We start from the raw sequence: 7,718 nt of genomic DNA, 5'->3' as shown, positions 1-7,718 counted from the left end.
CTGCTGCGGCATGATGAGCGGGAGACCAACTTCCACGACGTCGGGCATGCGATGCACCAGCTCCGCTCCCAGGCGCAGGGCTGCAGGCGGGGGCGGGGAGGGCCCGGGCATGCGTGGTCCTCAGGCAGGCCCTCGCCACGGGATTCTTTCACTGACATCACCCCACACGTGGTGACGCCCTCGGTGTCAGCTTCCATCATCAAACCCCAGGCACTGGGCGCGTAAATAACGGAAATGGATGTCCTCGAGGCTCTAGAGGCTGGAAGACCCAGATCAAGGAGTCAGGGCTGGTTCCCTGCATGTTAAATACATGTACTCAAGAGTTGCCTTTAAAAAAGACAAAAGAAAAGAAAGGAACGTTGCCTGCAAGTCTGCTGACAGCCGGCGATGAGAACCAGAGGGAAGGCTCTGGGGCCGGGGGCGCAGTGCCCTGTGAGCTCGGGGGCTGCTGCCAGTCTCCGTGGAGGCTCAGCAAGTCCCAGTGACTTCCCCACGTGGGGGGGGCGCCAGCTGAGAGTCTGGGCCCAGGACCCACTGCTCGTTCAGTCTTCCTGTGGTCAGCCCTTCATCCTGAGAGCGATGCTCTCACAGGCTGCACCGGGGCGTGTGGGGACAGTTTACTGAGCCGTACAGACGTCACTACTGCTTTGGACCATTTCCATCATCCCGAAAATGTCCCTCACGCCCTTAGCTATCACTCCGTCCCCTCGCCAGCCCCTGACAACCAGGAACCCACTCGCTGACTCTGTGGATCTACCTGCTCTGGACGTTTCTCCTCAGTGGGGTCACGCCCTGTGTGTCCTTCTGTGTATGACTTTGCTCGCTGAGCATCGTGTTCTCAGGGTGTACCGACGCGGCAGCGAGCGTCAGGGCTTCACCGCATTGCGTGGCTGAGGGACGTAAAGAAGACAAGAGAAAAGAAAAGCACGTTGCATGCAAGTCTGGTGACAGCCGGTGATGAGAACCAGAGGGAAGGCTCTGGGGCCGGGGGCGCCGTGCCCTGTGAGGCCCTGGCGCTGCTGCCAGTCTTGGTGGGCCACGGGCAGCACCGTCCCTCAGGAGCTGCTGGACAAGCTCATCAAGTCCCGGGAGGCCAACCCAGATGCGGCCGGACCGAGGGAAGGGAAGGGGGCTTCCGGTCTGCCCGGCTGGCAAGCGCGGCCTGGACACGGTGCCAGCCCCCCGTCTCCTTCAACCTGTGCCAGATCGTCCTGGCCAAGGTGGTTCAGGCCCTGCACACGCAGACGCCCGCGGACCCGGCCCAGGAGAATGCCCGCCTCTGCCAGGAGATCCTGGGGTTCCCAGCCATGCCAGGTAGCCAAGCGCGCGCCGGGCTCACCTTAGCGGTCGGTTGGCGGCTACTGCCCAGGTCAAGAGGATCGTCTGGTGGTGTGTGAATGGGGACCGACTGACGGGCTCCGGCCGAGGCCTGCTGCCCTCTGGCCTCCTCCTGCCACGGCTCCTTGGCTGGTCCCTCCAGCTGTGGCCCACGGAGTCCGAGGGTGGAGTGGGAGCCTCTGCACATGCTTTCTAGAGAGCCTGGAAGAGGCAGGAGAGGGCTTCGTACCCCGGACAGAAGGCATCGACGAGGTCTGCCCATGCGTGTCGGTGCGGACACGCGGTTCACTCCCTCGTGAGCGCTTTAACCAGCGATCTCCCCGTGGTGGAGGGAGAGCCCTGACTCATCTCTCGCAGCCTCGGCAGCTGACCTTGTAAGAGGCTTAGGAGTGAACCCTCGTGAGCTTCAGCAGAAAGTCGGCAAAGATTTATTTGTGTCCCTCCACTGAACTGCCAGCAAGGTCCCCGTTTTCTACAAGTGTTGGGCCAATACTCTCTCTAGTGGCAGGGGACTCAGACAAGGCTGCTTTGAGGCCCCCACCCCCGCTCTGGGGCAGGGGCACTGAGCGGCCAGGGGGCCGGCCAGGAGCCCCTCCGCGTGTGTCCCAGTGACCCACCTGCCTGCGACCTTCGGTCGCCTGGCAGGAAGCTACGACGCCCAGTCCTATGGCCAGTCATTCCTGCAAGAAACACTGGAACCAGTTTCTGCCAACCCACCAAAAAAAACGACTTCAAAGGCAACGTGGTGTCACAGGAAGGGCTTGTTTCTGTGCTGGTTTGTTTTTAGTTCATCAGGCCTCACTTAAAATTCTGATTCCACAATGCACTTGCTTTGGGATCTTGAGCAACACTCATAACCTCTGCAAGTTTCAGTATAGTAAGTTTATGTGATTACCTTCATCTGTAATATCCCTGTGTTGCAATCTTAATTAATTCAGATTAATTCATCTTAATCTTAATCTCAAATTCAGATCAATGACTAGTTCCTCTGTGACTTCTCCTCTGAACGGATTCAAAAGCCGCCTCTCCCGTCCTCATTTGGCTTCTCTTCTCTTCTGGAATCTCATAAGAACTTCTATGACCTCTTTGGTTTTTTGTTGTTGCTGTTGTCTGCTTGTTTGTTTTTTAATTGAAATATAGTTGATTTACAATGTCGTGTCCGTTTCAGGTGTACGGCGCAGTGATTCCCGTTTTCAGATTCTTTTCCCTTATAAGTTATTACAAAATATTGAGTACAGTTCCCTGTGCCATAGGGGAGATCCTTGTTGTATCTATTCTATGCCTTCTTTGAACGACCGTAGCACTTGTTGTCTGTATCATTTTTATGTCTGTTGTGGCTTTGTGACTGAAAATGAAAATTTTCTATTTGTTCATGCCCTGGCCCTTCCTTAAAAATGTGTTCATTTACCTATTTCATATTTATTGACTACATCTTAGACACCGTGTTAGCTGCTTGTTCTAGATGTTAATAAAACATAGACCTTCCTGCTCAAAGGGTCACAGTATTTGTGGGAAAACAAAAAAATGAACAACTTACGTCTCAAATAGCTTTGTACTTCCCAAAGACAGCACACCTCGTAGGTACAATAAATATATGTATTATACATAAATGTATAAAGAGTTAATGGCATTAAAAACGTGAGATAACTGCTTTTCTATTCTGAGGAAATGAGGATTACATTTCACCAGGAGCTCAATACCACTCTGAGAATGAGGGCTTAACCCCCGACCTGGCTCACTGCATCGCTTTCGTATATGAAAATAGACAAGTCTGTACACGCTCTCTACAAAAAGGCTTATCTGGCATGAATTTCAGATAGCAAGAAGAAAAATTCAAGAGGTTCAGAGAAGCATCCAGAAGCTCAGATGATTGTCTGGCACTGATACAACTTGCTTGACAGGAAAATAGAGCTGTAAATCTCACAAAATTCGATGATCTTCTAAGAATTTCAAAACCGCCTGCTATTAATTAGAAATCCTAGAAGAACCGCTTCTTTTAAAGCACACTGATAATATGCTTTACAGCTTAATATTCAGAAGCCTATGTTTCGGCTAAGTGAGCTTCAGGAATGAAGGAAACTTGTGGTTCAGTTCCCTCTACTCTGGAACCTCTGGTCAAAACACCTACTTCTGTGCTCAGCCATCTTATCATCTGAAAAATGGAGGCAACTCTAAGAAAACATAGTTACAGAGATGTTGCACAGTTTCCTGTGTCACTGTCTTCATTTGTTTCAGAAAACCAGTAACGTCTAAGCTACTACTGCAAAGAGCGCAGTGTTACTTGGGGTCATCTAGTGCAGCTCTGTCAAAGTAAAGAAAAGGAAAGGGGCCTAGAACAACTATAATTTTCCCAAGAGGACACTATTATTTTATGGTAAATCTGAGTCAAGAACCCTGATCTCTTTGATGCCATTCCATTGTTCTTTCGTTGGGTTCTCAACAACCCAGAGAAAGAAAGAGAAATAAAACTCCTATGTGCTGTGTCACTGGTACAGGACGTGGCAAGATTGGAATCGGAGAACTACATATTAACAGGTATTTGGGAAATTCTTCAAACTGGTTAAGATATACACCAGGTACCTAAAAAACAGTATGTTTTCCCAAGATGATTCTGTGGAATGAACAGAACTGGTAACTGAAGGTGCCTGTGTGCTGCACTTCCAAACAGGATGGGTGAATGCTTGTTTTCTGGCACCTTTAAGACTCCACCCCAATATACACATTAAAATAAAATTAACATTTCAACTGGGTCATATTTAATTCTGCATGCTCTTCTAAGTCAGCAAAATATTCCATATATCATTTAAGTTGTCACTCACTCTCTTTTCTTTTCTTTCTTTTTCTTTCTTTTTTTTTTTTTTTTTGCGGTACACGGGCCTCTCACTGCTGTGGCCTCTCCCGTTGCGGAGCGCAGGCTCAGCGGCCACGGCTCACGGGCCTAGCCGCTCCGCGGCATGTGGGATCTTCGCGGACCGGAGCACGAACCCGTGTCCCCTGCATCGGCAGGCGGACTCTCAACCACTGAGCCACCAGGGAAGCCCGTCACTCACTTTTTAACTTGAGTTTTAATTTCTAAAAGTCTTTCCAAACACAAAACAGAGGTGGGAAAATGGCATATGGGAAGCTGCAGAGATGAAATAAGCTTACTTCATTCGGCATAAAGATGAATACCCAAACAACTTCTGCATAGCTGCAAGTGTCCAAATCTACTATCTTCGTTTCGTAGTCAAGGCTTCCGGAAAAATATGCTAACGGATTCCTAATTACCCAAACGCCCCATATCCGTTTCAGTAAGTATCGTTATACATTACGGAAAATTTTCTCAGTGACACAGAAAGACATCCTGGCCGAGCATCCCCCTTCCCATGACACAGAGATGATGGGTCTCAAGCTACGTTGAAGGCGTTGGAGCCCACTTTATCCATTACTAATATTAATGGAGGACAAACCTTCATATTCTGTTTGTTTGCTCTGTGTTTGTTAAATCACTTCTTCCCTTCATTAAAATGGATGACACATAATTGAGTCTGTAGTGTGTGTATCACTGGAACCTGAACACATTTTTGTTGGTTTTATTAACGTCATAGGTTTCTAGGGAGGGTCTACTAAATAACTAAGTCTAGTTTCACAGTTACAAATAAATTAGGATGTAATTTTGAATAAATTAAGCTCATCATAAAGGAAGGATACTGATAGTTGCTACTACCCCTTCCTTGAGGGGCTCTTGTAAAGCACTAAATAAAGTAACAGAGGTTTATATGCATGCATATATTTTCAATGATATTTGAACACACTCGAAAAGAACTCTACAGAATGCATTATAAAACCTCGATGCTGTGTGTCCCTAGTTCCCAGCTCTCTCGTTAAAACTATTTAAATGAACAAAATGTTATCTATTAGGAGAGCTATCAGAGTACTCCAAATACTACTTCTTGCAGTACCCTGTCCCAACCATTTGCCTTCCTCTTCCCATTAGTCCTTAATTCAGAAACCCCAGAGATTTGTTCATTAATTTATGAGCATATTTCTTCATTCAGCCAAGAAAACTGATGGCTCCCTTACCAAATTTCAGGCACCCTTCTTCAGTATGTTTTCTAGGCATGTTCAGGAAACACAGCAGTGATTAACACAGATGAATACAGCCTCTCTCGAGCTGAGGGGAGAGACAAAAGTAAAGAAGCAAATATAAAATCGTAAGTGTAAATACGTAAATAAAAATTGAATAAATGGGTAGAATAACTAGTATATCAGGTAAGTGCTGGAGAAAAACAGCAAGCAGGGAAGGGGGATGGAGATTGTTAGCTGGTAGGAGGAGGCTGCGATCTGAAACTAAGTGATCACTGAGGGCTTTCTGGGGAAGATAAAATTTAAGAGGGAACCTAAGGTTGTGAGAGGGAGCAAGGTGCATATCTGGGAAGTGAATAGTACAAGCAGAGGGAACAGTCAGATGGAAAGGCAATGAGGCAAGAGTGGGCTTGGAGTATCCAAGGAGCAGAAAGGATGTCAGTGTGTGGAAAACAGAGGGAGCAAAGTGGAGAGGAGAAGGAAACAGTCAGAGAGGAAACAGAGGCCCAGATTTCTAGGGCTGTGGAGGCACTTTGAGGACTTTGCTTTTCCTGTGAAGAAGCCACTGAAGAGCCTGGAGTGACATGATCTGACTTACGTTTTAACAGGATCTCTCTGGATGCCATGTTGATTAGAGACTGCAGGAGAATAAGGACAAGCCCCAGAAGACCAATAGTTGATTCAAATGTCAAGAAACCTTTATGCCTTCACCCTTCAACTTCACAAATGATGCCATTTCCATTGAGCTATTGAAAAATATAATCTGGCTTTCAAAACAATAAACCAGAAGGCATTTTCTCACATAAGCAAGGTCACAAACAACTGTCAGCTAAAGTTGAAATAGCAACAAATCAAATAATAACAAAAAACATTTTTTATAGATTTTAAAACCTTACCAAGCATTTTCTTGTCCATTATCTAAGTTAATCCTCAAATCAACGCCATGAGATAGTTACTATTTTCCCATTAGAAGTGACCGCATATTAAATCCTTAGTGATTGCTCAAGAAAAGCTGAAATCTTGAGTGTACATCTATTAATGCCAAGGTTGGGTTTTTTAACCCATGGGAACATTGGATGCTAAAATCCACAGGGATTTTCAGCTCAAGATGGCAGACTAGGAAATATATTTACTTTCTGGTCCTCCTGAAACCAGGTTTAAATAAAACTGTAGAAATACCCAAATTAATCAACCAATAAGAGCCAAGACATTGTGGAAGTCATCAACCACAGAAAGATTTCAACACATTTCGAGAAGGCAAACAATGAAATGGAGGGGCCATGAATAAAATAATGAAGAAAAGACTACCCTAAGTAGGGTCTGCACAAAGCCAGTCAGCTTTTGCTGAGCCCTGGTTATAGTAAAGGACAGAGGAAGGAAGAGGGGCTGAAAACAAGGAGACAAAAGTCATTTTAGGAAAACACGTTCATTTAACGAGCTCCAGGGAACACTCAGCCTGCTGCCATACTCACTCACGTATTACAGTGGATTGTTGGCACGCAAGACAAGAAAACAGGGAACCAACGAACAAAACTCAAGACCCTGTTTCTTACTGAACTCTTCTCAAACGAGATCAAGAAATTATGGTTCAATGCCATAGCTGTAAATCATTTCTGCTCCTGGAGAGGTTAGAAAGGGCTTATAATAGTTACCCTTTTTTTTTTCAGACAGAATTTAGGTCTGAGCAAAAGCTTTTGTGTCCTCCAACCTCAAAGTTTATTGGGGATGGAAGTCCAAATTTGCTTCGACATACCATAAAAAGAATCTCATGAGCAGAGGGTCAAACTACTTTTGGAATATATGAATTATGCCCAGTGTGATTTTAAATAGATTTTAAACAAAAATATATAGATTTTTACTGATCTATACGATTCTGGGTTCTGAAACTTCTACATGTCACATGCCTGATACAGAACACACAATGTCAGTCCCAGGAGAGAGAAAACACTCCAATGAAGCAAGCCAAAGAAACAAGATTCGGACAAGGTAAAGTGACGTGTAGACCAAGACCAGGATTTTTCAATTCTTTCCTGTCATGCTGTAGCTTCCAGCTCCTGAATAACAACACATGTTTCCCTTGTCCTAGACACACAAGAGTATGTCTCCTCTATGGGGCATAAGAAGCTCTAGAGTTACATATGTGTAGTAAAGAGTGGACCCAGCCGGCATACTCACAATGACCAAATTGTGTTGCTCGTACTTTATTTTAAACCAATACATCGCTCCACGCTGAAGTTGCAATAAATCATATATTTGCTTTCTAGACATGAATGAGATGCCTTACTGGATATACTCCAGGAAGGCCAGAGAAACTG

At 45.8% G+C, this 7,718-nt stretch overlaps 1 long non-coding RNA gene across 1 annotated transcript; it reads right to left on the bottom strand.

The window, feature by feature from the left end:
• Positions 1 to 1,370: 1,370 nt before the first annotated feature.
• Positions 1,371 to 7,088, bottom strand: LOC149743970 (uncharacterized). Its single transcript, XR_016391614.1, has 3 exons — positions 6,002 to 7,088; positions 5,401 to 5,491; positions 1,371 to 1,539 (listed from the first exon to the last, which is right to left on the bottom strand). It is a non-coding gene; the product is annotated as an uncharacterized LOC149743970 (long non-coding RNA).
• Between the last annotated feature and the right edge of the window lie 630 nt (positions 7,089 to 7,718).

The sequence above is a fragment of the Delphinapterus leucas genome, unplaced genomic scaffold (assembly GCF_059928025.1).
Source record: "Delphinapterus leucas isolate spDelLeu-1000000601 "Yukka" unplaced genomic scaffold, BTC_Dleu_Yukka2 spDelLeu_asBTCV2_sq40, whole genome shotgun sequence".
NCBI lineage: Eukaryota > Metazoa > Chordata > Mammalia > Artiodactyla > Monodontidae > Delphinapterus > Delphinapterus leucas.
This window is presented reverse-complemented; position numbering and strand designations above follow the sequence as displayed.